We start from the raw sequence: 22,854 nt of genomic DNA, 5'->3' as shown, positions 1-22,854 counted from the left end.
ACCCTACCAGACCTCAAGTTGATATTTTGCAAGGGTAGTGTGGGATATGAGGTTCCCTCTTCTACATTGTAGGCTGGCCTCTCTGCTCTGTTATTTGGATTTGGAATAGTTTGAGCAGGAATTTGAGTAGGTCTGGGAGGTTGTGAGTTAGACGGAAATTGCAGTTGTGGTGGATTTATTGGTGGAGGAGCAGGTAGTGCTTGTTGAGTAGGTTGAGGTTGGTAAACAACTTGCTGCTGAGGATACTGCTGATATGGTTGAGGATGAGATGAGTATGGCTGATGATATTGTTGATATGGCTGCGAATATGGTTGGTATGATTGAGGATATGTATGATATGATTGAGAGTATTTCTGAGATGGTCTCCATTATTGCTGTGGGTGATTTTGGTGCTGCCATGGCATGGGTACATTCCATGAATTCTGAGCATACATTTGATCATTTACAGGAAATTGCAAATTTTGATTTGGAAACATACCTTGAGGTGCTGGTCTTGGCTGCCATGGTCTCTTTGTGCCCATGTAATACACATTTTCCATCTATACATTAGCTGCCATATTACAGTTCTGCAAAACCTTAACTTTAGGACAATTAAATATATCACGATGTTCAGTACAGAAGGCACAAACTTGGATGTTTTCTAATGGGCAGTCTTTTAAGGCATGTTTCTTCCGGAATTTTGGGCAGAAGATAGCCATTATCTGATCTTCATCTTCTTCCTTCTTCTTAGCTTTTAGAGTGTCAATTTGGTTCCCTAAGGTGCTTAACAGATCTGTTTTAAATTCTTCTAACAAATTCCCTATTTCAGCCTTTGTGACACTTGCTGAAGCAGATTTTGTGACTTTGGATGACAGGGTTCTTTTTCCAATTTTAGCTTTGCTCCTTGAATACTTTTCGCATAATTCAGTGATTTCTTCAAAAGGTAAGGTAGAAATGTCACCTTTCCCCATCAAATTAAGATCATCCATGCATTCCTCTCGGATGCCTTTCAAGAATATTGTGCGAATCAAATCAAGAGGCATAGTTCGATGTTTGGATTTTTGTAAGTTGTAGAAAAACCGTTCTAAGTATTCCTCTAAGGTTTCATCCTCTTGTTGGCTCATTCTAAAGATATCATCTTTGGAATCTTTGGATCTACAATAAGGTTGATATTTCCTTAGAAATATTCTTCTCATGCCATCCCAATCAATTATCGCATGCTCACCAAGCCTCATGAACCATCTTAAGGCTAATGCCTTTAATGTCGCTGGGAAGAGTCTAAGCCTATGGGCATCATCTGTGTAACCATATGTTCGACATACAATATCAAACTCGAACAAGAATGAGTCTGGGTCTTCCGAAGCCATACCATAAATGTTTGGTAGCATGGAGGGAGGTATGTTTTTCATTTTGATCTCATCATCTTCTTGTGGTTCATGTATAGGAAACTTAAAGGTTGACTCTTCTTCATCTCTTCATCCTTCATTTGGTATTGATCCATCTCCTTCCTCAGCCATTTTAATAGGTTCCTCTGTGTCAGTGTCACTTTTTTTAAAGAGAAGATTAAAGAAGGATTGTTCGGTCACTGTGCTACTTTCTCCTTGTGTAGAGGATCTAGGAAAGTGTTTCTTCTACGATTTATGTGCTAATAAAGTTTGCCTTTCGATGAGAGTAAGTCTTTTCCCTGACTTTTGTTTATCCTCTAATGCTTGTATGGTGACTTCCTCAGCTGGTGTTGTATTTCCTAAAGAGTCTGCTCCTGATGATAACTTAGTTTTTGGATGGGGGGTTTTTATGAATCTACCTTGATTATCTCTAAATCCAGGCATAAATAAACACGATTTCTAAATCTATGTTTTTGCTCGTTTTTGTTTATTGATTTTTTTTTCTTTTTAAATCCTTTAACTACGCCTCCCCGGCAACGGCGCCAAAATGTAGTGTCCTATCTAGGGTGCTAGATTAGGCTATATTTATTATCGACCAGGATCAGTAAACTTCGAGGCATGCATCTACAATCTATAGACATAAAGGATTCCTAACTAAGTGTTCATGATGGTAGCTTACAGAACTTCTTTATGAAAGGTTGAGGTATGCTCCCTATCACCTGGACACTCAGGTCACTCAATTCATCTACCTATTCTAAAAACACTGTGTATTACTTAAACCAAGATTTCAATCCCCTTACGAGGATATTGTGCATAAAACCCCTGTTCAGTGAACACTCAGCATTCAATGTTTATCATTCATGAAAGATTGAAACACACTAAAATCATAAGCACACTTAAAATTCAAATATATGAGAAACAGGGTTCATGAAGATGCTCTTAAAAATAACGAAAGATCAGATCCCTTACAGGATACAATTTAACGATCTCAACGATGAATCCTTCAAGCTACCATCATAAACATTACTCATACGAATTTCTAATTAAATCAACGAAAGCATAAACTGAACTCTAATCACTGTGCATACTATTGAATATTCAAAAGCTGCAAATGAAATGAAATGAAATGATAGTATACTCGTTCCACGCAGGGCCCGTCTGCGTTTCAAAGGTATATTGGAATGTGCTCAAGAAACTATAGAATCAATGCAACAATGAAATCGTGACTGCAACCGTGTTTGTGGTATTAAGTTCAAAAGCTCTGTTTTCAAAACGATACAATGATAACCACTAACTAACAACACATAACTGTGTCTACATATGTTTTACAACGTTTACATTTCGGAATGAATGCACATTCATGATGCGGCTGTTGCCGCTTTTTCTATGGCATAGTTTTTAAGTTGTTTCCATTCTGAACCGATTCCAAAAAGGAACAAAACTAAATCGGTTTAGAACCCTATGCTGTTGTCACCAACATGCTGTGCTTTGACCGTCATTGACCGTGCCTTCAGGAGTGTTGGTTCTGCTGTAGGATAGGTGTTCGTCCATGCTTGTACATTCTATTTTTCATCCCTACCCTTTGCTTTAGCTTAGCTGTCATGCCATATGTCAAACAATAAACCAATTACAGGATGTTGCAACTTCCTGTAGTCTTTTTATCAAAAATCCCTAATTCTTTAACATAAAACTCATAAATCAATTCTAATGCATTTAACAACTATAATACTGTTAACTAATCAATTTCAAGGGGTCTAAGAGATGTATGAAGGAAAAAGGTAGGCAAACGATGTGTTTCAAGAGGAAAAAGGAGGTCAAGGAATGGTACCAACAGGTTGTAATCTTTCCTTTCATTAATAATGAATTCAAAGATTTTTCCTTTCATGTTCTTATATGTATATCGTATTCTGGATTCTATGATATGTTTAATTAACAGATCTTTATTGTATTCTTTGATTAGTTTCTATCTCAGCTTGTGTGCAGGTACTTTCTAAGAGGATTAAGTATGGAAAGGAGCGGAAAAATTAGTCAAAGGAGAGAGGGAGCAAGCAAAAGCTACAGGTTGGTTTCTCTTCCTGCTTCTCTTATCTGTTGATTATAGAAAAGGTAGCGAATTACTTTGTCTGTTGTTTCTAGGCTAGCTACTAAGTCTAGAGGGTTAGGCATTTCTAAAAAACACTAAATTTGCCCAAAACAAATTGGCGATTCAACAGGGGAAATGATTAACCCTTTTAGTAGCTTATTAGCCTCTTAAGACATTTCTGCATACTATACTTGTGGTTGGTTATTAAATTTCAGTCTTCTTTCATTGAAAATTGAGTCGAAACTATGTAAAAATTTCCTTTAGAATGGCTTACTGTCACCAGTGTGGAGCGATAAAAAGGTGTCTTTTAAACTCCTAATTACCTTCACATTAATTATCAACCCAGGGACGAATTTTTATTTCAAGAGTGTACTCAGTCTGAGGCGGCTATTTACTTAAGAGTAATGTTTTGCAGTATAGTGCTTAAAACCCAAGAGTAAATGAATGCTTGAAAAAGAAATCTAACAATAACATAAACTCAAATGCTCTGAAATCCAACTATTCACTCAGCAAACACCAATTGAGGATACAACAACTACTCACTGAGCAAACTATGACTAAATTACTTTAAAAGAATAAAATCACACAAGGCAGCTTATCAGTCAAGGGTGCGGAAGCGATAACCCATCCCTCTAGAAACTGATGGAAAGGAAATTAGAGCATGGACCATAGGTCTGGGAGCTAAGCAGCGACTTGCTGGCTCACTACAGCCTTAGACCTTCTCTCACACCAAAGCAGCAAATGCAAGTAAATGGAACAACAGAAAGTAAAATGGAATAGCAAACAGGAAATGGAACAACAAGCAGTAAATGGAACAACAATCAAATAAACTAAGTCTCGCGAGTCAGAACTAAACTCACATTCTGCAATAAAATAGCAATCTTCTTTCTTAAGGCAAATTGGATGGAATGTACTTTATGGAATAGCACTCATTGATGAATTAGCAAGAATCAACCATACATACACACGACACGCTAATATGGTAATCTGACAATTAAGGTGAATACAACTATGTTTCCAAATAGAATAATATCACTTTTCGGATTCCAATAATCGGGATTTCAAATGAATCCAGCAACAGTAATATTCAGTACAAATGCTCTGTAACAGAAACATGCAATCAACTCTGAAAAGATTCACTCATACAATACAAAGTCACTAGATAAATTTCCTGAAGAAACCATTAATGAATTAATCGTAGCAGAGCATGGAATAGCATATGAAAAAGCATGTCAGATTACCGAGAAATAAAGATAAGAAAACCACGCAGAAATCAAAAGAATATAATATACAGTAGCAGCAGTATACTCCACCAGAGGTTGGGCCCTTAGCCGCCAGCGGATGCTGCTGGGTCAATTCAGAAGGAAAAGGATGAACAGCAACTCCAAATCATGTATTAATCAACCAATTGTGAAATCATTACAACAGCAAATGCTCGAGAATTACAGCATGCAACAATCCCTATCCTATCATGGATAATCCACCATCATTCTTCATCATTTTTCTATCATTCTTCCATCATTCCCCTTCCCCCTCTCTGATCTCTGTTCTGATTTAAATAAAGAGAGATCAGAGAGCAGTTACAATAAAGATAAGTACAAAATGATCTCTATTACAAAATTGGATTGATTCTAACCAGTTGATCAACAAGAAAATATATTTCCTTTCATCTCTCAACAAAAGCAAGACGAATTTGGCTTTGCAGCTAAGATTTGGAGGACGGTCGCAACACTAAATCTTAGAAAATCATGCTCAAAGAACCCTGCGTTTCTCCCAGTACAAGCCGAATTTGGGAAAACCATTCTTTGGCAAAGTTAATTGGGCCCGTTCTAGACAAAACCCATGTTCCAGATTTTCCAGATTCTGCTCCATTTGCTCAGAATCTCAACCGCAAAATTGTCACTCCTTATTCCAGCGCATTTCTGAGTTGGCGCTTTTAAAAATCAAATATTCAATCTGAAAATTATCTTGGAGGCTAAGAATGGTAAATAATGTTATAACTGATTTATTAAAACTATCATTGATAAAATCATGCATAATCATCAATTTATTAGAAATAAAGAGAATAAATAATATTCATCCATAAGAGCATAAATCATTTATAAAATGGATTTAAATGATAAATTATAATAAATGATATGATAAAGAATAATAGAAATGGGTGGAATAAGTGTTCAAAAGTGATAATAATAATGGCATATTAACGACCCAACATACCCCCACACTCAATATGTTGCATGTCCTCATGCAACGAAAACTGAATATATTGCATGTCCTCATGCAACCCAGAGACAGAAACAATGTGTTAACCAAGCAAATATGTTCATCTCAGCGCATGAAATGGATAGAACAAATGAATCCTTCCTTAATTAATGAATATTCACTTTTAGTAATCTTGATGAAGGCATACCAATTTTTACATTGACATTCAATTATATGTATATATGAAGTTGCAACAAAATATGATATAGATAACAGAAAACTTCATTAACCATTTTGTCAAAAACTACAACCTAGATTTTGTTGAAATGTTGCAAGTAGATTTGTAATATATGAAGGCTTCTATGATCCAAAAATTAGATCGTTTTGATGCATGGATCATGAGATATAAACAAAATGGCTGTAGGTGAGAGTGCATGATTTCCGAAATTTTATGAACCAATATTTCTTGAAATTGTGTGGGTTTGTATTAATGATACGTATGTGTTTTCCAAAAATCACAAGAATTGAGTTCATAGTTTTAAAAATATGTGGAAATCAATTTCTGCACTGTGTAAAAATGAAATTGTATGCCTTAAATAAGGAAGAAAGTAGAAAACATCCATCATGCATAGCAATTCCTCCCCCTCTCTGAAAAATTAGCATGCCCTCATGCGATGCTAGAAAACAAATAGAGGGGATTGCTACCAGCTGTTGAATTCTATGCTTGGTGTAAAACAACATGGAATAAGGGAGGTGTTGAGAGTGAATAAGAATAGCAGTGGATGATAAAGAATATGAATGACGTGGTCATAAGAAAGAAATGAATGAAAGGAACACTCCCCCACACTCGAAAATGATATGCTGCTGAAAAAGGGGAAGTGGTAAAGATGTGGAGCGAAGGATGATAAAGAATGCTCAAAATGGATTTTTATGAAATTCCCCTAAATTTGTAATAAATCAGAAAATTATGCTATTTTACCTCAAGTTTTACCTCCAAAAATGTGGAATGACATATATGGACTGGCAGTTGTTGAAGCTGATGTAGGCATAGTTGGTACTGAAAGTGATGCAAAAGATGGAATCTAGGGAAGCACATCATGTCTGAAGAATTGTTCACGTTCGCGAGCCTCTACTGTGAAGTGCAATAGTGTGGTCATGCTACGAATAGAATTCTGCCCATACTTGTTGTTCTCCTGTAAACAAAGCACTATTTTGCATACAATGTTCTTGAATCCATAGTGTTAGCTTTGAATAGCAACAGATAAAATGCATGCAAAATTTCAATTAGAAAAACTTATGTATACATGCAATACTAATATGTTGTCAAATCAACAAGGTATGGCAAAGTGCAGTAATCATATCGCATGCAACCCTATAATGCATACATTCCCCCCTCCAATTGGAAAATGGGTTCCATAACCATAAAGCATATGAAAGGGGTGGTGTTGATGACAAGGCAAGGGAGTGAACAATACAATAGTAAATGAAGCAGAGTACACATATCAATGATAGGACGGTGAAAGTTATGGTTATATTGAGAGCAAAGTGTGTAAAGATAGTTATGAATAAGAGATAGGATGCTTTGGATTGGTGATAGTTTATGCAAAACGAAAAAGGACAACAATATGCTAAAAAGATGCTTTGCTGATGGTATTCTAGCTGAAAATGATGTGATTGATCATAAAACAATTTCTCATGCATAAAGGTTCAAAACAGGGAAAAAGTTAAGGAAATAACTTCTCTGATAAGAAGAAAAAAAAATAAGAAAAGGGTATTATAATAATAATTTACGATAAGATATAACTTCAATACCATAAGCAGAGCCGCTGCTGCCAGCAGGCGTCCATAGCCTCAGCAGGGTTGCTTTTTAACCCATATGAGCCAGGATCCTCAATTTATAAATGGAGAGTTACAGTGTTGTTCTATAGAAGAGATCAGTGTGCTGGCGTGGTAACCAGATAATCACACTGCCATTCACTGGGATGTAGCAAAAGTGATCAGGCCGGCTCGTGATGAGACCTCCTGTTCCAAGGATAATTGGGCTATCTAATGGATCATAACCCTGGTGTGGTGGCCATAATGGGAATGTCACTTTGTTACAACCTTATGAACATGGTAGGCTGGCCCGTAATGAGACCCCCTATCCTCTATCTGCGAACAAAATTTTGCTGTTATTACACATTTTTATGATAAAAAAAGAGGGAGGCTCAGTACTCCTTAAGAGCAGGGATGGCGGAAGAAGTTGAAGATGTCAATAGAAAAAAAATATACCCATAATCCCATTTATTACAGACAGAGAAGATTATAACCAGGAAGGGTGGAACCAGCATGGTATTAAGATGATCAATCAATATCATGTTCAACAGAAAACAATGCAGTAAAGTGATATATAAATAATTGTGTGCCTTTTGAAAAGAATCTATCATCAAGGAGCTGTCCTGTTAAAGATCATAACGTGGATGATATTAACTTTGCTTTAAAAAAATCCATAATTCTTGTCCTCATAAAAGTAGTGTACTTCATGCCATAAAAGGGATCAGTAAAATGTGGTTGGGATGAACTAGGAGTAATCCCACAAGAGGAAGGAAGGGTTGCTCTCAAAAATAATCCCAAAGTGTTGCTCTTTTGAATGAACAGCAAAAACAGTCAAAAAGTGGTGTTCGTTGTAGGGAACAACAAAGGAAATGCACACAAAAAAACAAAAATACACACAAGAAAGTGTGAAAATGCAAATGTCGTTCCTTTGGAAAAAGGAACAGCAAAAACTAAAAGTGTCGTTCCTTTAGAAAAGGAATAGCAAAAACGCAAGTGCCGTTCCTTTGGAAAAGGAACAGCAAAAATCAAAAGTGTCGTTCCTTTGGAAAAGGAATATCAAAAATGAAAAGTGTCGAAGTGTTGTCCCTTTCGGAAAGGGACAACAAAACGTGAAAGTGTAGAAGTGTTGTTCCATTTTGAAAAGGAACAGCAAAACGTGAAAGTGTAGAAGTGCTGTTCCATTTCGAAAAGGAACAGCAAAACGTGAAAGTGCAAAAGTGCTGTTCCATTTCGAAAAGGAACAGCAAAACGTGAAAGTGCAGAAGTGTTGTTCCATTTCAAAAAGGAACAGCAAAATGTGAAAGTGCAGAAGTGTTGTTCCATTTCGAAAAGGAACAACAAAACGTGAAAGTGCAGAAGTACTGTTCCATTTCGAAAAGGAACAACAAAACGTGAAAGTGGAGAAGTGTTGTTCCATTTCGAAAAGGAACAGCAAAACGTGAAAGTGCAGAAGTGCTGTTCCATTTTGAAAAGGAACAGCAAAATGTGAAAGTGCAGAAGTGTTGTTCCATTCAGAAAGGAACAACAAAATGGACAATCATAAAATGCAAACATGCAAAAAAACAAATTAGCTGTTCACGGCATTGATGCTGAGGATGAATTACACTTTGAGTGAAGCAACACCTGAAATACAAAATATAAGAAAGATTAGAAAAGAAACAACAAAAAACAGTATGTAAATAAATAGATTAAGTTACAACAGCTATGATGTGATGTCAAAAAAATGATTTATTCGAAAAATGTTTTGGCAGCAGTGACAAGACATGAATATTCAAATGGAAATCAATTCTTCATTTCTTCTATTATGAATCCGTTGGGTAATGAGTTGGATGAAATTCCTTTGTTTCATTTAAAATTTCTTTTAAAATTCACTCGTCCATAAATTGACCTTCTTTATTTTCCCAAGACCTGCAAAAAACGAGTATCTACCTGCAATAAAACATTAAATCATGAAGAAAGAGAGGTGTACGGGCTCCCCTAATCCAAGAATTATGCAAAAAACTAACAAGTAGTTACTCTATATAACAAATCCACAGAGAAAATAACAAAGTAAAATTTATTTGTCACCTGCGGGAGAGCAGTGGTCGACCATACTAACCAGCGGTGTTTTAATCACAACTTCTTTGTTTTTCATCAAAATTGAGTGATTCCAAAGGCAAATGAGAGCTAATTCAAAGGTTTATCTCCAGTAGAAACAGGTTTTAAAGATTCAATGATATGATATGTCAATTTTAGTTAGAACAACCTGCATAATAGAGTCATTGTCGATTACCCAGCTTAGACCAACAACTGATATTTCAAGCGTAACTTTTTCGTTTGATGTCGGATTCGAATGATTCAAATTGGAAATGAAAATAGATTCATTTATTTATCTCCAATAGAAACAGGTTTTGAAGACAAGAAGAATTGATAGGTAAAATATTGTAAGGAACAGCCGGAAATACAGAGTTTTAAGAGTGCTGATTTACGGTAGATAGTCAGTATTTTGATCATAACTTCCCCATAAGATATCGAAAATGAGTTATTCCAGTTGAATTGTAAACTAGATTCATAGAGGAATATACCATAGAATCAAGTTTTAAAAATATGGTCATTTAGGCCTCCAAAAACTGACTATCCCAACTATGTTCCTGAGCTGCCCGCTAGACACCCTGTCAATGTTTTGGTTCTAACTTTTTCGTTTCAAATCCAAATTGAGTGATTCAAATTGGGTTAGAAAGTAGACATCAAGGGCTACTTGGGGTAGAAACAGGTTTTAAAAATCTTCCCTTTTGGTCCCTCAAAACATGACTGTCCCGACTGTTTTTCCAGAAAGTTCATCAAGCCCGCAAGCCAAAAAAATGATATTCAAGCATTTTTTTTTAAATTGGTGATAAAAATGAAAATGAGTGTTTGTAGAACTTTTATTTCTATTATAAATCATCTACATACACAAATTAATTGAAACATTTATCATCGATGTTGATTTCAATAGCATGTTGCAACAAAAGAAACAACTAGTTTTACAAAAAAACAAAATGCATTTATTTATTCCCTTATTTATTTTATTTTCTACACTATCGTATTTTGATTTGAAAAATGAATATTACTATGTATATGAGTACTTCCATTGAAGCCATTTTCGAAGTAAGGCTTCACGTATGCACATACCCAAATTTGAAAAATGCATGTTAATGGATATTAGGGTATGAGAAGCCAACTTCCCTTCAAAAAATGGTATCAAAAATTGTTGAAGCATAGAGTGATGTTTCAAACAAATGATGGAGTGAAACCAATCTTCAATATATCCTTTACTTTTTTGATTTCGCATAGCCATCATATCATGAAGTTCTTGAGCTTTTAAAATAGCTTGTTGATGCATAGTAAAAGAAACCTCATTTTCTTCCATGGCTTCTACAATTTTTGCATTTGAAACATTCTGAATCTCATTGTAGGTTTTCTCTAATAACACATGTGAGATAGAATGGGTGGGAAGGGTGGGTAAATTTGCCAGTTCAACATTGTAAGTATGTTGTACTGGTTTATTATGGTGAGGCTGTGGAATTAGTTGAACAGGAAAATGTGTAAGGAATGGAGAATTTTGATGATATGGTTGATTGGGTTGTGTGACTGGTTTTGATGGGCAAGTAAGATATTGTGGAAGAGCTGGTGGAGAATATGGAGAATATGCTTGTGCTACAAGATGGGGGAGAGTAGTCATGCAATCATAAGGTGAACCATGCCAAGCTTGTAGAGAAAATTGCTGGTGGTTATATTGAGATTGACATGGCTGCCCTAACACATTAGTATTCCATAATGGATTATGCAAGTAAAAAAATGGAGAGGGAGTGTTTTGAACCATACCTGTAGGCCATGATTTATGTGGTTTTGACCTTGTTGCAGCTTCCTTACCTCTTTGATATGCTACTTCCATCCTAGATAAGGAAGAGTGAGTATCTATGAGATGCTCCTTTCGGTCCTGAGGGTAAAACACTTCATCCAATTCTTGATTTTTATGAACCTGCAAAACATCCAATTTTTCATTTAGAGAGCTAATAAAATCAACTTTAAAATTTTCAAATAACACATTGATTTCAACTCTTATGTCTCCTATTCTTGTAGCAGATTTGGAAAAGAAAGAACAAACATCTCTAGAATTCTTACCAGCCTTGGAGATTCCTCTTGAATACCTTATGCACAACTCACAAACATCATCATATGATAACTGAAAAACATCACCTTTTCCTATCAGATTTAAGATTTCTAAACATTCATCTTTGATTCCTTTAAGAAGGAGTGTTTTTAAGATCTCTTTCTCCAAATGCTTATATTTTGATTTTTGAAGGTTGTATTGAAATCGATCTACATAGTCCTCCAAACTTTCATCTTCCCCTTGTATCATACCGAAAATATCTTCATTGGATTTGCAATATTCTTGATACTTCTTCAAGAATATGTTCTCCATGTCCTCCCATGATTGGATGCAATTCCCACCTAGGATCATGAACCATCGGAGAGCTGCTCCTTTTAGAGTAAGAGGAAACACTTTCAATCTTTGATCATTAGTACAATAATCATATCCTCTACAAAGTATTTCGAACTTAAATAAAAATGTATCTGGATCTTCATTTGCTAGACCATGAAAATTTGGTAAAGATGGGGGAATTATGTGCATTTGTGTCACTTCTCCTAGATCTTTGATAGGAAATTCAAAAGTAGAAACGTGAGCCATTTCTTACCATAATATAAGATGTTCTTCATGTGTTTCTTCGAGGCTCCTTCTTCAACTGTTCCTCTCAATTGGTTAGTGAAATGGGTGGTGCTTACATCACCACTTGCGTGAGATCATGTGATTCATTTTTTTAAAATTTCTATCTTTTTCCTAATCATTCACACAAAAATTCAAACATCTATTTCTACCCTAGGTTCTTTAACAATCCTGCTGGAAAGCAGACGGGGGAGCAGGGCTTTTACATGCTCCGTACGCAGGTTCTTACCTTCCGTTTTTAAGATCCAACTCTTCCCTAGCAGGCGCTCATCAGATTCATACTACTCTTTAGAAATGGCTACACTCTCCCCGGCAATGGCGCCAAAATGTGGAGCGATAAAAAGGTGTCTTTTAAACTCCTAATTACCTTCACATTAATTATCAACCCAGGGACGAATTTTTATTTCAAGAGTGTACTCAGTCTGAGGCGGCTATTTACTTAAGAGTAATGTTTTCCAGTATAGTCCTTAAAACCCAAGAGTAAATCAATGCTTGAAAAAGAAATCTAACAATAACATAAAATCAAATGCTCTGAAATCCAACTATTCACTCAGCAAACACCAATTGAGGATACAACAACTACTCACTGAGAAAACTATGACTAAATTACTTTAAAAGAATAAAATCACACAAGGCAGCTTATCAGTCAAGGGTGCGGAAGCGATAACCCATCCCTCTAGAAACTGATGGAAAGGAAATTAGAGCATGGACCATAGGTCTGGGAGCTAAGCAGCGACTTGCTGGCTCACTACAGCCTTAGACCTTCTCTCACACCAAAGCAGCAAATGCAAGTAAATGGAACGACAGAAAGTAAAATGGAATAGCAAACAGGAAATGGAACAGCAAGCAGTAAATGGAACAGCAATCAAATAAACTAAGTCTCGCGAGTCAGAACTAAACTCACATTCTGCAATAAAATAGCAATCTTCTTTCTTAAGGAAAATTGGATGGAATGTACTTTATGGAATAGCACTCATTGATGAATTAGCAAAAATCAACCATACATACACACGACACGCTAATATGGTAATCTGACAATTAAGGTGAATACGACTATGTTTCCAAATAGAATAATATCACTTTTCGGATTCCAATAATCAGGATTTCAAATGAATCCAACAACAGTAATATTCAGTACAAATGCTCTGTAACAGAAACATGCAATCAACTCTGAAAAGATTCACTCATACAATACAGAGTCACTACATAAATTTCCTGAAGAAACCATTAATGAATTAATCGTAGCAGAGCATGGAATAGCATATGAAAAAGCATGTCAGATTACCGAGCAATAAAGATAAGAAAACCACGCAGAAATCAAAAGAATATAATATACAGTAGCAGCAGCATACTCCACCAGAGGCTGGGCCCTTAGCCGCCAGCGGATGCTGCTGGGTCACTTCAGAAGGAAAAGAATGAACAGCAACTCCAAATCATGTATTAATCAACCAATTGTGAAATCATTACAACAACAAATGCTTGAGAATTACAGCATGCAACAATCCCTATCCTATCATGGATAATCCACCATCATTCTTCATCATTTTTCTATCATTCTTCCATCATTCCCCTTCCCCCTCTCTGATCTCTGTTCTGATTTAAATAAAGAGAGATCATAGAGCAGTTACAATAAAGATAAGTACAAAATGATCTCTATTACAAAATTGGATTGATTCTAACCACTTGATCAACAAGAAAATATATTTCCTTTCATCTCTCAACAAAAGCAAGACGAATTTGGCTTTGCAGCTAAGATTTGGAGGACGGCCGCAACACTAAATCTCAGAAAATCATGCTCAAAGAACCTTGCGTTTCTCCCAGTACAAGCCGAATTTGGGCAAACCGTTCTTTAAGAAAGTTAATTGGGCCTGTTCGGGACAAAACCCATGTTCCAGATTTTCCAGATTCGGCTGCATTTGCTCAAAATCTCAACCGCAAAACTGTCACTCCTTATTCCAGCGCATTTTTGAGTTGGCGCTTTTAAAAATCAAATATTCAATCTGAAAATTATCTTGGAAGCTAAGAATGGTAAATAATGTTATAACTGATTTATTAAAGCTATCATTGATAAAATCATGCATAATCATCAATTTATTAGAAATAAAGAGAATAAATAATATTCATCCATAAGAGCATAAATCATTTATAAAATGGATTTAAATAATAAATTATAATAATTGATATGATAAAGAATAATAGAAATGGGTGGAATAAGTGTTCAAAAGTGATAATAATAATGGCATATTAACGACCCAACAACCAGCGCAGTCCAATGAAGGACACAGTGCGCTGCAGTGCACCTCCCACATAGATCCAGTGAAATGCAGTGTTGTTATGAAACCAGCTCACAGAAAGATAGAAAAGAGAGATCAACGCCTTAGAAGTCAGCCTCTTCGAGGGGGCAACCTCCTTTACATTACAAAAATGAACAATTCTAGGATGGTTCAAATGAAAAAACCTCCTTTCTATATATAGGAGTCTAAGGAGTCACAATATAACCCAGCTAACCTAACAATAATAATATAAAGCCACAAAAATAACAATAGAGGGATTCTATGGGGCACAGTAATAACAATATGGGGACAATAGGGGCACAACAATATTAATAAGGGATACAACTACAATAGTAATGGGGTAATCACTAGTATTATAGGGACCCAACATGCCCCTCTCCTTCAAAAAAGTGTTTTCCTCAACGCTTGAGTAGTTCTGGATGCTTCTGTATAAAATTCTCATCCTCCCATGTGGAATCTTCAGCGGATAAGTTCTTCCACTTGATAATATGCTCCGAAATTGATCGATTTTGTAACTGTCGAGTTCTTGTTTCTGTGACTACTTTTGGTTCCAATATAATTTTTCCTTCCTCATCAAGTTCTGGAAATATTTTTTGAACTAGGAACTTGTCGCCTATAACCTTCTTTAAACATGAAACATGGAAAACTGGGTGCAATCGAGAAGCTGCAGGAAGCTCCAATTTGTATGCCATAGTACCAATCTTTTGCAACACCTTGTACGAACCATAATACTTTGGTGATAATTTATTATTCTTCTTAGCTTGCTTGAGGGACATTTGCTTATATGGTTGTAGCCGTAGCAATACCCAATCACCTACATCAAAACTTCTTTCGCTGCGATGTTGATATGCCTGTTGTTTCATTCTATTCTGTGCCAACACGAGGTTATCCTTTAAGAGTTGGAGGACTTGTTGTTGATGTTCTATGTGATGTTACACTGCTTGAACCTTAGAATTTTCTCTTAAATATGATGTGATGGATGGTGGTTGATATCCATAAAGTGCCATAAATGGGGTCATTTTTGTTGTTGTATGGAAGGAAGTGTTATACCACCATTCAGCTAGAGGCAACCATTTGACCCATTGTGTCTGTTTATCAGATACAAAGCAACGAAGATATCCTTCCAAACATTTGTTTACTATCTCAGTTTTCCCATCAGATTGAGGATGATAAGATGAGCTATGAGCTAACTGAGTACCAAGACAAGAAAATAATTCTGTCCAAAAATTTCCAATGAAAATGGGATCTCTGTCACTTACAATAATCTTTGGGTTTCCATGTAGCTTTTGAATTGTTATGCAGTAGAAGCTCTACTGGCTTTAAATGGATGTGATAATGCACAAAAGTGTGCATACTTGGTAAGTCTGTCAACTACCACCATGATGACACTCTTTCCCTTAGACTTGGGTAAACCTGTGATAAAATCCATTGAAACCTCCTCCCAATGTTGGCTTGGAATGGATAAAGGTTGTAATAGACCCGGTGTCTTAATTGTTTCAACTTTATTTTGTTGGAAAACCAAACATTCTGCCACAAACTTTTGAATATCTGATTTAAGGCCATCCCAAAAAAATTCCTTCTTAACCCTGTGGTAAGTTTTTAAAAATCCTGAGTGCCCTCCTAAGGGAGAAGTGTGCAATTCCATAAGAATCTTTTGTTTTAGCTGGGAATTCTTACAGAGGTATAAGCGATCTTTGTACCATAAAGAATCATTTTTTCAACTAAATGTATCAGACGTACTAGAGTCTTGTTGTATATTTCAAATAAGTGCCCACACTTCTTCATCATTCTTCCATTCCTCCCTTGCTTTGTTTATCCAATCTGGTTGGATAATAGAAATGGCACATAACAATGCTTCCACATCCTCATCCTTTCTTGAGAGTGCATCTACCACCACATTTTGCTTCCCTTTTTTGTAGATGATTTCAAAGTCATAACCCAACATCTTTGTGACCCACTTTTGTTGCTCTTCAGAGGATAATCTTTGTTCTAAAAAGTATTTAAGGCTATCATGATCCGTTTTTACCTTGAAGTGTCTTCCCATTAGGTAGGGTCGCCATTTCTTAAGTGCATGGAGTATTGCCAACATTTCCTTCTCATAAATAGCTTTGTGTAAAAACTTTCCCTTGATTGGACGACTTTCAAAAGCAATGGGTCTTTCATCTTGCATTAAAACAACACCAATTCCATTTCCTGAAGCATCACATTCCACAATAAAGGTTTTTGTGAAGTCTGGTGTAGCTAAGACCGGTGCTTGGCACATTGCCTCTTTAAGATGTTCGAAGGCCTTTGTTGCTTCTAGAGTCCATGAAAATGCAACTTTCTTCAATAATGTTGTTAGAGGTGCTGCTATTCTCCCATAATTCTTAACAAACTTGCGATAATACCCTATCAACCTGAGAAATCCTCGCAGATGCTTTATGGATGTGGGGATTTTCCATTCCTTAATGGCTTTAATTTTGCTAGGGTCTACCTTAACTCCTTCATGAGATACAATATGACCCAGATATTCCACCTCTTGTACTCCAAAGAAACATTTGGATCTTTTTGCATATAATTGTTTCTCCTCCAATAGTTGTAGCACCCTGTCAACATGTTCAACATGATCCTTCCAAGACTGTTGTAGATTAGTATATCATCAAAAAATACTAACACAAATTTTCTAAGGAATGGTTTGAAAATGGAATTCATCAAACCTTGAAATGTTGAAGGTGCATTGGTAAGGCCAAAAGGCATGACCAAAAATTCATAATGACCCTCATGAGTTCTAAATGCTATTTTCGGAATGTCTTCAGTCTTCATTCTGATTTGATGATATCCTGAACGAAGATCCAACTTGGTGAAGTAAATTGATCCATGCAATTCATCCAGTAATTCATCAATGACAGGAATGGGAAACTTATCTTTAATAGTGAGCTTATTGAGCTCCCTATAATCTAGACACATGCGCCATGATCCATCCTTCTTGTGCACCAATACTACTGGAGTAGAGAAAGAAATTTGACTCGGTTGAATTATACCAGCCTCTAGCATTTCTGCAACCATACGTTCAATTTCACTCTTTTGGGCATAGGGATATCTATATGGCCTGATGTTTGGAGGAACACTTCCTGGAATCAGATGAATAGCACGATGATGATCACGAATAGGTGGGAGATCTTTAGGAGTCTCAAATACCTTGGAATGATTGTCCAAGACTTTTTGGAGATCTGGAGAAATAGATGATTCCAATGTGGAAACATCTAGCGAACATAATTGTGCAATTACACCTCTTTGTTCCTCTTTTAGAAGCTTTGTCATACCATTAGAGCTGATTATCTTTCCTAGTTTTCCTGCAATACCCCTTAATTCAACCTCCTTTCCTTCCATAGAAAATTTCATGAAAAGTTCTTGAAAATTAAAAGCTATTGTACCCAAGGATTGTAGCCATTGGACTCCTAGTACAACATCAGCACCTCCCATTGGAATGGAAAGCATTGGGCTAGTCAATACATATTCTCCCATGGATAGCTTGATATTATGGCACTTTCCAGAGCAATTTATTGTTCCTCCATTTGCAACCATCACTTGACACTCTGGTGCTGGATATAAGAAGCAATTCAATTCTTTTGCTACCTTACAATGAATAAAATTGTGGGTACTTCCTGAATCAATCAACACTATTACCTTTTTCTTCTTGATTTGTCCTTCTATCTTGATGGTTTGAGGAGTGGTAATTCCCGCCAATGCATTACAAGATATGGTCGGATTCATTTCTTCTTTATCTAGGCTTTGTTCCTAGAGTATATCCTCTTCTTTTTACCTTTCTTGCTCCTTTTCTTCTTCCTCTTCACAATCTATGTAGAATAATTTCTTTTCAGCACACTTATGATGTTTAGTGTATTTGCTATCACAACTGTAACTAAGCCCTTTTGCGCTTTTTTCTTCCAATTGTTGTGGTGTCAACCTTATAGGTTGTTGAAGACTAGGGGCAACAACACTTCCATCTTTATAGTTTTGAGTGGTATGCTTCCTGGTTGCCATAATTTTGCTTTCCATTTTTCTTGCTAACCTGAATGCCTTCTCTAATGAATCAAGTTCCCAAAGGCGAACATCATGTTGGATATTATCCTTTAAAGTCCCTATGAACACATCAATCCTATGCTCCTCTAGAATATTTTTTACCCTTATGTTCAATTTTTGGATCTCCTCAATGTGTTCCATTATTGAACCCTTTTGTTTGAGACTTATCAATTGGCTAAAAAAAGTGTTGCTTTTTGTATCCTCATAATGTGCTATCAATTCTTCTGTAAAAATTGCCCAAGTGATAATTTGTTTACGAGAGCAAAGCCATTGATACCATACAAACTGATTTGGTTCCAAGTATAAAGTTGCAATACGTACCTTTTGTGTGTTTTGCACATTATTGAGATTGAAAAATTGCTCCATCTGTAATATCCATGTTGCGGGATCCTTGCCATCAAACTTCCTCATATCGATTTTTGGAATATGGTGGGTCTTCGATCCAACATTAGAGTCTATGGAATCATGATTAACATTTATTTTGTTCTCATCATGAGTTTCCTTTACTACCCTTTCACCATTAGTGACCATTTCTTGTAGCAACTTATTCATATTTATCTTCAATTCTTCCATCTTATCATCCATGCCATCAATTTTAGCATCCATGCCATTCATCTTAGCTTCCATGCCATTCATCTTAGCTTCCATGCCATCCATCTTAGCTTCTACGCCTTTCTTTAAACAATCCATCTTAGCTTCTACACCTTTCTTTAAACCATCCATCTTAGCTTCTACATCTTTCCTTAAACCATCCATCTTAGATTCTGTTGCTTTTTGTGCAAGTGACACTTGTTGCACTTGGTCTCGTAATTTTGATATATCATGTTGCATTTCTTCCTCTTCTTCATAAGTCATGTTAGAGCTTTCAGGTTTCTTACTCGGTGTTTGCATTTTCTTTCCTCAGGGCATCAATTACCGATCCAAACTAATTTTTCAAACCAATCTTATGCAAAAATTTAAAAAAAACTACACACCTCTTTTCACTTTGTAGAAGCTTGATATTAAATCTGATGTATCTCTGCAATTTTGGATCATCCATTTTTGAAATTGTGACCTATAGTAGCCCTCTGTGTCCTCTTTCCAATGCCACCAGTATGATCCAAATTGGATTCTCCAAGGAAGAGTTATGCACAATCTCCCAAGATGACCTGATTATAGACTAGTTCAATAGAGAAAACTTGTACAACGTGCCACGAGTCACTGTTTTGACCTTTGGCTCTGACAAATATATACAAGAAACTACAGTCTGTCCTCTTTCGGTACCTTCTGATGAAATTTTAATCCGATGCTCAGATAGAAAGTTATGACGATTTTCCCCAAGTCACCTGTTTGGAATGTAATTCAAGAGTCTGCAAAAAGACCAACTTCCTTAGATTTTATCTCGGTAAATATAGCGCAAAAAGCTCTGAAATTCGGACCCGAGATTCAGCGCGATTTCTTCTCAAATGGGTTTTTTTTTAGCTTCTGAAATGTCGCAGAAAAAAAATTATAGTGAAAATGCCACGATGACCTGTTTGGAGCAACGAAACCCTAGAATCCAAAGCTTTGATACCAAATGTTATGAAACGAGCTCACAAAAAGATAGAAAAGAGATATCAACGCCTTAGAATTCAGCCTCTTTGAGGGGGCAACCTTCTTTACATTACACAAATGAACAATTCTTGGATGATTCAAATGACAAAACCTCATTTCTATATATAGGAGTCTAAGGAGTCACAATATAACCCAGCCGACCTAAGAATAATAATATAAAGCCACAAAAATAACAATAGAGGGATTCTATGGGGCACAGTAATAACAATATGGGGACAATAGGGGCACAACAATATTAATAAGGGATACAACTAAAATAGTAATGGGGTAATCACTAGTATTATAGGGACCCAACAAGTGTACTGTCTCTAACTGCTGCCTACGCTGATCCCTTGAGGGTCAGTTTCCCATCTAGGAACTGAACGTTTTTGCCAATTTTCTCTTGTTTGAATGAGTTGTTGAATGTCAATGATGTTTTCGTCTCTAAAAATAGTTTTTCATCTACTTAATGTAGCCCTACTTTGATTGGATTGATTAATGTTTCTTTAATGTTTTCTTTGTCATTATCAATCTATAGTCAAAGTTAGAATATAGTTGATTGATCTTTGTCGAAAGAAAGTGTCGTAAAATCATCTTTTCTTTTGAAAGTTGAATTGTCATAAAGTCTTCATTCATGAAAGATCGATTGATTGATGTCTGAATTTTATTTGTATTTTCATTTAAAATGTCGAAAATCTTCATTTCTTTAAAATCGAAAGTGTCGTACAGTTTTCCTTTCCCTTTAAAAGAAATTGTCGCAAATCGTCAGTTTTTATGCAAAGAGTTTTGAATCGTTTGTGCACTAGTTTTTCTTATTGCATCATTCACATTAAGAGAAACTAAAAAGAAATACATGCAATTTGCATTTTGTAGTTTGTGAATGCTTTAAAGGAATAGTGTATGGAATTGCATTAGTTTGTGCTCTTTGTTGCTTGTTCAAAAAGTACTTATATGCTCTATCCCTCATAGCTAGGATTTTCATTGTGGAAATTAAATGGAAAGATTGCTTCTCATTCTAGTTGCATTCTTAGGAATTTTGAAAACCATCACGTGGTGAACCTTGAAAGGCAAATTCTAAAGAAAATCAACTTAAAACTTATCTGAATTAACCTAATAACGCATTGGAACTTAACAAAAAACATCTAAAGGTCTAGGCTAGAGATGTGTTTCGACGTCTTTAAACCTAGTGGTTGTCATTTTCATTGAGGTTGGGTGATTCCTCCTCTCTGATTCGATAGGTGCTAGTACGGACTTGTTCTCCCTGTACCATCGAGTATATGGTGGGAGACCCCAATAGGTTGAAATCCTTTATCCCTAGGAAGTCGAGTCTACCGCCTTACCGATCGCAATGCACCAAACACAACATTCAGGAAGATTGACTGTCGTACGTAAAGTCCTTGGTCATTTCTCTTTCATTTATCACCAAGGTGTATATTGCAGTTTTTCGATTTGTTTGGTAAGACCTCTTGTCTAGAATCTCCAGAGTAGTCACTTTCATTCCTTTTTGACTCTTTAAAAGTAAAAGGATCATCTGAGCACTTGTCCTTTCAGGCTCATTAAACATCGAAGGCGACTAGAGTCATCTTTTGTTTTTTCTCGACTCTTTAAAAATGAAAAAGCGAAGTTGTGTTCTAGTGTCGTAAAAATTAATTGACCGTGGATAACATCCTCCATGCTCTCTCCTTAGTTGATCCTAGGTTGAAAGAAATGGCGACAAATTCTTTTGATGGGAATCCTAGTCCTTTTCCTCCATTTGGAAATATTGGTGCTCCATATATGGCTACATTGTCCCTTTCGAGATTTACCATTGGCTATCCAGTATGGTTGTTTTCAACCTTCTTGGTTAAAAATGTCGTGATTTCTCCGCAATCGAGTACTCCTCCAACTAGACAAAATCAACCTCCAGTTGATCCTAAATTTGACCTTGTGCCTTCTTCCTCGGTTGTCTCTTCGTCCCCTTCTTCCTCTTGACCTAGTGAAAGTATTGGTACTAGTAACCAGGTGGCTAAGAAGAAGAAGAAAGGGAAGAAGAAAAAGAAGAAGCAAGTTCAGCAGAGGGAAAACCAAGAAACCATTGCTTTGAATGCAACATTAGATGAGAAACCATCCATCAAGCCTCATAAATTTTGATATCCATGCAAAATTTGTGTGGGATACCATCTTCTTCGAAATTGTCCTGATATTCCTCAGATCTTAGAAGAATGGTCTTCCCGTTCACATCATCCTGTGTCATCAACATTTGGAGATCATGTTGGTGGCACACCATCAACTTGTGGTAGTAAAGATCATGGAAAGAAGGGAAAAGTTAAGTTTCCATGTAGGTTATGTGAAGGGAATCATCTCATTCACCTTTGTCCCTATCTGGATGAAGCCAAGAAAGTGTTGGATAATCGTCCTGTTTCACCGCAGTGACTTCCATCTGGTTACAGGAAACTTTCCCTTAATCCTTCATTAGTTGATGAATTGACTGACCAAAATCAACCATTGGTCAAACCCACTCTCTTTGAAAGTGAATCCTATGAGTCTATACCCGACCCAAATCAACAGGTCGAGCTAACAGTTGACCCAATTGCACCTTCAGCTAATCGTACCTTTCCCGAAGAGAGTGAAAATGATACCACTCAAGTTCTTTTTGTTTCTTCAGATTCTAATGAGCTTGGGGGCAATCCTCCTATTCCATCAAGACAAGAGGAAAATCCTCCCGCTCTCATAACT

The sequence above is a fragment of the Pinus tabuliformis genome, chromosome 2_2 (assembly GCF_031772625.1).
Source record: "Pinus tabuliformis cultivar Carrire ecotype Pingquan chromosome 2_2, CPIR1, whole genome shotgun sequence".
Lineage (NCBI taxonomy): Eukaryota > Viridiplantae > Streptophyta > Pinopsida > Pinales > Pinaceae > Pinus > Pinus tabuliformis.
This window is presented reverse-complemented; position numbering follows the sequence as displayed.